The sequence below is a fragment of the Pseudophryne corroboree genome, chromosome 6 (assembly GCF_028390025.1).
Source record: "Pseudophryne corroboree isolate aPseCor3 chromosome 6, aPseCor3.hap2, whole genome shotgun sequence".
Classification (NCBI taxonomy): domain Eukaryota; kingdom Metazoa; phylum Chordata; class Amphibia; order Anura; family Myobatrachidae; genus Pseudophryne; species Pseudophryne corroboree.
Window position 1 is genome coordinate 315637480 of NC_086449.1, and position 6920 is coordinate 315644399.

Genomic DNA, 6920 nt, shown 5'->3' on the forward strand with positions numbered 1-6920 from the left:
CATGTCCGTGGTTAAGTGGACATTGGGTACAACTGCATTTTTTAGGACACTGGTGAGTCTTTTTCTGACGTCCGTGTACATTCTCGGTATCGCCTGCCTAGAGAAGTGGAACCTAGATGGTATTTGGTAACGGGGGCACACTGCCTCAATAAATTGTCTAGTTCCCTGTGAACTAACGGCGGATACCGGACGCACGTCTAACACCAACATAGTTGTCAAGGACTCAGTTATCCGCTTTGCAGTAGGATGACTGCTGTGATATTTCATCTTCCTCGCAAAGGACTGTTGAACAGTCAATTGCTTACTGGAAGTAGTACAAGTGGGCTTACGACTTCCCCTCTGGGATGACCATCGACTCCCAGCGGCAACAACAGCAGCGCCAGCAGCAGTAGGCGTTACACGCAAGGATGCATCGGAGGAATCCCAGGCAGGAAAGGACTCGTCAGACTTGCCAGTGACATGGCCTGCAGGACTATTGGCATTCCTGGGGAAGGAGGAAATTGACACTGAGGGAGTTGGTGGGGTGGTTTGCGTGAGCTTGGTTACAAGAGGAAGGGATTTACTGGTCAGTGGACTGCTTCCGCTGTCACCCAAAGTTTTTGAACTTGTCACTGACTTATTATGAATGCGCTGCAGGTGACGTATAAGGGAGGATGTTCCGAGGTGGTTAACGTCCTTACCCCTACTTATTACAGCTTGACAAAGGGAACACACGGCTTGACACCTGTTGTCCGCATTTCTGGTGAAATACCTCCACACCGAAGAGCTGATTTTTTTGGTATTTTCACCTGGCATGTCAACGGCCATATTCCTCCCACGGACAACAGGTGTCTCCCCGGGTGCCTGACTTAAACAAACCACCTCACCATCAGAATCCTCCTGGTCAATTTCCTCCCCAGCGCCAGCAACACCCATATCCTCCTCATCCTGGTGTACTTCAACACTGACATCTTCAATCTGACTATCAGGAACTGGACTGCGGGTGCTCCTTCCAGCACTTGCAGGGGGCATGCAAATAGTGGAAGGCGCATGCTCTTCACGTCCAGTGTTGGGAAGGTCAGGCATCGCAAACGACACAATTGGACTCTCCTTGTGGATTTGGGATTTCAAAGAACGCACAGTTCTTTGCGGTGCTTTTGCCAGCTTGAGTCTTTTCAGTTTTCTAGCGAGAGGCTGAGTGCTTCCATCCTCATGTGAAGCTGAACCACTAGCCATGAACATAGGCCAGGGCCTCAGCCGTTCCTTGCCACTCCGTGTGGTAAATGGCATATTGGCAAGTTTACGCTTCTCCTCCGACAATTTTATTTTAGGTTTTGGAGTCCTTTTTTTTCTGATATTTGGTGTTTTGGATTTGACATGCTCTGTACTATGACATTGGGCATCGGCCTTGGCAGACGACGTTGCTGGCATTTCATCGTCTCGGCCATGACTAGTGGCAGCAGCTTCAGCACGAGGTGGAAGTGGATCTTGATCTTTCCCTAATTTTGGAACCTCAACTTTTTTGTTCTCCATATTTTATAGGCAGAACTAAAAGGCACCTCAGGTAAACAATGGAGATGGATGGATTGGATACTAGTATACAATTATGGACGGACTGCCACGGTTAGGTGGTATAAAAAAACCACGGTTAGGTGGTATATATTATAATAATAATACAATTATGGATGGACGGACTGCCTGCCGACTGCCGACACAGAGGTAGCCACAGCCGTGAACTACCGCACTGTACACTGGTTGATAAAGAGATAGTAGTATACTCGTAACAACTAGTATGACACTATGACGACGGTATAAAGAATGAAAAAAAAACCACGGTTAGGTGGTATATATTATAATAATAATACAATTATGGATGGACGGACTGCCTGCCGACTGCCGACACAGAGGTAGCCACAGCCGTGAACTACCGCACTGTACACTGGTTGATAAAGAGATAGTAGTATACTCGTAACAACTAGTATGACACTATGACGACGGTATAAAGAATGAAAAAAAAACCACGGTTAGGTGGTATATATTATAATAATAATACAATTATGGATGGACGGACTGCCTGCCGACTGCCGACACAGAGGTAGCCACAGCCGTGAACTACCGCACTGTACACTGGTTGATAAAGAGATAGTAGTATACTCGTAACAACTAGTATGACACTATGACGACGGTATAAAGAATGAAAAAAAAACCACGGTTAGGTGGTATATATTATAATAATAATACAATTATGGATGGACGGACTGCCTGCCGACTGCCGACACAGAGGTAGCCACAGCCGTGAACTACCGCACTGTACACTGGTTGATAAAGAGATAGTAGTATACTCGTAACAACTAGTATGACACTATGACGACGGTATAAAGAATGAAAAAAAAACCACGGTTAGGTGGTATATATTATAATAATAATACAATTATGGATGGACGGACTGCCTGCCGACTGCCGACACAGAGGTAGCCACAGCCGTGAACTACCGCACTGTACACTGGTTGATAAAGAGATAGTAGTATACTCGTAACAACTAGTATGACACTATGACGACGGTATAAAGAATGCAAAAAAAACCACAGTTAGGTGGTATATATTATAATAATAATACAATTATGGATGGACGGACTGCCTGCCGACTGCCGACACAGAGGTAGCCACAGCCGTGAACTACCGCACTGTACACTGGTTGATAAAGAGATAGTAGTATACTCGTAACAACTAGTATGACACTATGACGGTATAAAGAATGAAAAAAAAACCACGGTTAGGTGGTATATATTATAATAATAATACAATTATGGATGGACGGACTGCCTGCCGACTGCCGACACAGAGGTAGCCACAGCCGTGAACTACCGCACTGTACACTGGTTGATAAAGAGATAGTAGTATACTCGTAACAATTAGGATGACACTATGACGGTATAAAGAATGAAAAAAAAACCACGGTTAGGTGGTAGGTATATAATAATAAATAATACAATTCTGGTCGGACGGACTGCCTGCCGTGTGCCGACACAGAGGTAGCCACAGCCGTGAACTACCGCACTGTACACTGGTTGATAAAGAGATAGTAGTATACTCGTAACAATTAGGATGACACTATGACGGTATAAAGAATGAAAAAAAAACCACGGTTAGGTGGTAGGTATATAATAATAAATAATACAATTCTGGTCGGACGGACTGCCTGCCGTGTGCCGACACAGAGGTAGCCACAGCCGTGAACTACCGCACTGTACACTGGTTGATAAAGAGATAGTAGTATACTCGTAACAATTAGGATGACACTATGACGGTATAAAGAATGAAAAAAAAACCACGGTTAGGTGGTAGGTATATAATAATAAATAATACAATTCTGGTCGGACGGACTGCCTGCCGTGTGCCGACACAGAGGTAGCCACAGCCGTGAACTACCGCACTGTACACTGGTTGATAAAGAGATAGTAGTATACTCGTAACAATTAGGATGACACTATGACGGTATAAAGAATGAAAAAAAAACCACGGTTAGGTGGTAGGTATATAATAATAAATAATACAATTCTGGTCGGACGGACTGCCTGCCGTGTGCCGACACAGAGGTAGCCACAGCCGTGAACTACCGCACTGTACACTGGTTGATAAAGAGATAGTAGTATACTCGTAACAATTAGGATGACACTATGACGGTATAAAGAATGAAAAAAAAACCACGGTTAGGTGGTAGGTATATAATAATAAATAATACAATTCTGGTCGGACGGACTGCCTGCCGTGTGCCGACACAGAGGTAGCCACAGCCGTGAACTACCGCACTGTACTGTGTCTGCTGCTAATATAGACTGGTTGATATTTAAAGAGATATTAGTAGTATACAACAATACTATACTGGTGGTCAGGCACTGGTCACCACTCCTGCAGCAAAAGTGTGCACTGTTAATTAATATAATTGTACTCCTGGCTCCTGCTAACAACCTGCAGTGCTCCCCAGTCTCCCCCACAATTAATTATAAGCTTTTAATTTATACATTGATGACTGTGCAGCACACTGGGCTGAGCTGAGTGCACACAGACTGAGTCACACTGTGTGACTGACTGTGCTGTGTATCGTTTTTTTTTTCAGGCAGAGAACGGATATAGCAGAGAGAAGTGAACGGATATATTATATTAAATAAAAGTTAACTAGCAACTGCACTGGTCACTGACTGTGGTAAACTAACTCTGTCTGCGACTCTGCACAATCTCTCTCTATCTAATCTATCTATCTCTATTCTAATGGAGAGGACGCCAGACACGTCCTCTCCCTATCAATCTCAATGCACGAGTGAAAATGGCGGCGACGCGCGGCTCCTTATATAGAATCCGAGTCTCGCGATAGAATCCGAGCCTCGCGAGAATCCGACAGCGTCATGATGACGTTCGGGCGCGCTCGGGTTAACCGAGCAAGGCGGGAAGATCCGAGTCGCTCGGACCCGTGGAAAAAAAAGTGAAGTTCGTGCGGGTTCGGATTCAAAGAAACCGAACCCGCTCATCTCTAGTGTTTTCACAATATGCATGATCCAGAGCCAAACGTTTGCAACTAAAGACTGAAGGGGTGTAACTGAGTGTCAAAATGCGATGTGGGCTCGTTGATGGAATTGAGGGCTATGCAGTGCCTTATTATGTCTGTGTATACAGCACTAGAATAGCGCTGGTGCAAGTGTGCACTAGTAATAATTAGTGATGAGCGGGTTCGGTTCCTCGAGATCCGAACCCCCCCGAACTTCACCCATTTTACACTGTTCCGAGGCAGCCTTGGATCTTCCCGCCTTGCTCGGTTAACCCGAGCGCGCCCGAACGTCATCATCCCGCTGTCAGATTCTCGCAAGATTCGTATTCTATATAAGGAGCCGCGCGTCGCCGCCATTTTCACTTGTGCATTGGAGATGATAGCGAGAGGACGTGCATCATTCTCTCAGTTTATGTGTTCAGTGTGCTGCAAATATCTGTGCTCAGTGTGCTGCAAATATCTGTGCTCAGTGTGCTGAAAATATCTACGTTCTCTGCCTGAAAAACGCTCCATATCTGTGCTGCATTGTAGTAACTTTCAGAAGGACAGTGCAGAATTTTGATGACCACCAGTATATATATAGCAGTACGGTACAGTAGTCCACTGCTCTACCTCTGTGTCGTCAAGTGTACTATCCATCCATACCTGTGCTGCATTTTAGTTGTGCGCAGTATATATAGTAGGAGGACAGTGCAGAATTTTGCTGACCACTAGTATATATATAGCAGTACGGTACAGTAGTTCACTGCTCTACCTCTGTGTCGTCAAGTATACTATGCATCCATACCTGTGCTGCATTTTAGTTGTACTCAGTATATAGTAGGAGTGAACAGTGCAGAATGTTGCTGTGACCACCAGTATATATACAGTATAGCAGTACGGTACAGTAGTCCACTGCTCTACCTCTGTGTCGTCAAGTATACTATGCATCCATACCTGTGCTGCATTTTAGTTGTGCGCAGTATATAGTAGGAGGGGACAGTGCAGAATGTTGCTGTGACCACCAGTATATATATAGCAGTATGGTACAGTAGTCCACTGCTCTACCTCTGTGTCATCCAGTATACTACAAAAGTTCAGTAAAATGACCCAAAAATCAAAATTAAAAGCGTCTGATGAGAATCGTAAACTTGCCAATGTGCCATTTACGACACGGAGTGGCAAGGAACGACTGAGGCCCTGGCCTATGTTCATGGCTAGCGTTTCAGATTCACATGAGGATGGAAGCACTCATCCTCTCGCTAGAAAACTGCAGTGCCACTCCTAGATGGGCCAGGTGTTTGTGTCGGCCACTTGGGTCGCTTAGCTTAATCACACAGCTACCTCATTGCACCTCTTTTTTTCTTTGCATCATGTGCTGTTTGGGGACTATTTTTTAAATCTGCCATCCTGTCTGACACTGCAGTGCCACTCCTAGATGGGCCAGGTGTTTGTGTCGGCCACTTGGGTCGCTTAGCTTAGTCACACAGCTACCTCATTGCACCTCTTTTTTTCTTTGCATCATGTGCTGTTTGGGGACTATTTTTTAAATCTGCCATCCTGTCTGACACTGCAGTGCCACTCCTAGATGGGCCAGGTGTTTGTGTCGGCCACTTGGGTCGCTTAGCTTAGTCACACAGCTACCTCATTGCACCTCTTTTTTTCTTTGCATCATGTGCTGTTTGGGGACTATTTTTTAAATCTGCCTTCCTGTCTGACACTGCAGTGCCACTCCTAGATGGGCCAGGTGTTTGTGTCGGCCACTTGGGTTGCTTAGCTTAGCCATCCAGCGACCTCGGTGCAAATTTTAGGACTAAAAATAATATTGTGAGGTGTGAGGTGTTCAGAATAGACTGGAAATGAGTGGAAATTATGGTTATTGAGGTTAATAATACTATGGGATCAAAATGACCCCCAAATTCTATGATTTAAGGTGTTTTTGAGGGTTTTTGTAAAAAAACACCCGAATCCGACAAAAAATGTTCAGGGAGGTTTTGCCAAAACGCGTCCGAATCCAAAACACGGCCGCGGAACCGAATCCAAAACCAAAACACAAAACCCAAAAAATTTCCGGTGCACATCGCTAGTAATGATAAGTGTGTGGATAAGGGTTGCCTGGCCACAGAGATGTATACAGCTCAACGTGCAAGACGAATATAAGCATTTACTCATGCACGTAAAGCAGCAACAATTACGGCTGACAGGTTCAATTTTGCATCATCTACTATGTCTTTCTTAGCAGAGATCTCATTTTAATGTAGGTGGTTTTGGAAAATACTTACAAAGCACTTATTTATCTGCGAAAACGTGACTTATTTTTAAAAAATGAACTTTCCAGTTCTATTCCATGATCATAAAAGTTTCCTCTCAAGAAGTCTAAGCCACAATCTCTACTTTAGGCAAGTGATTAAATCCTGCC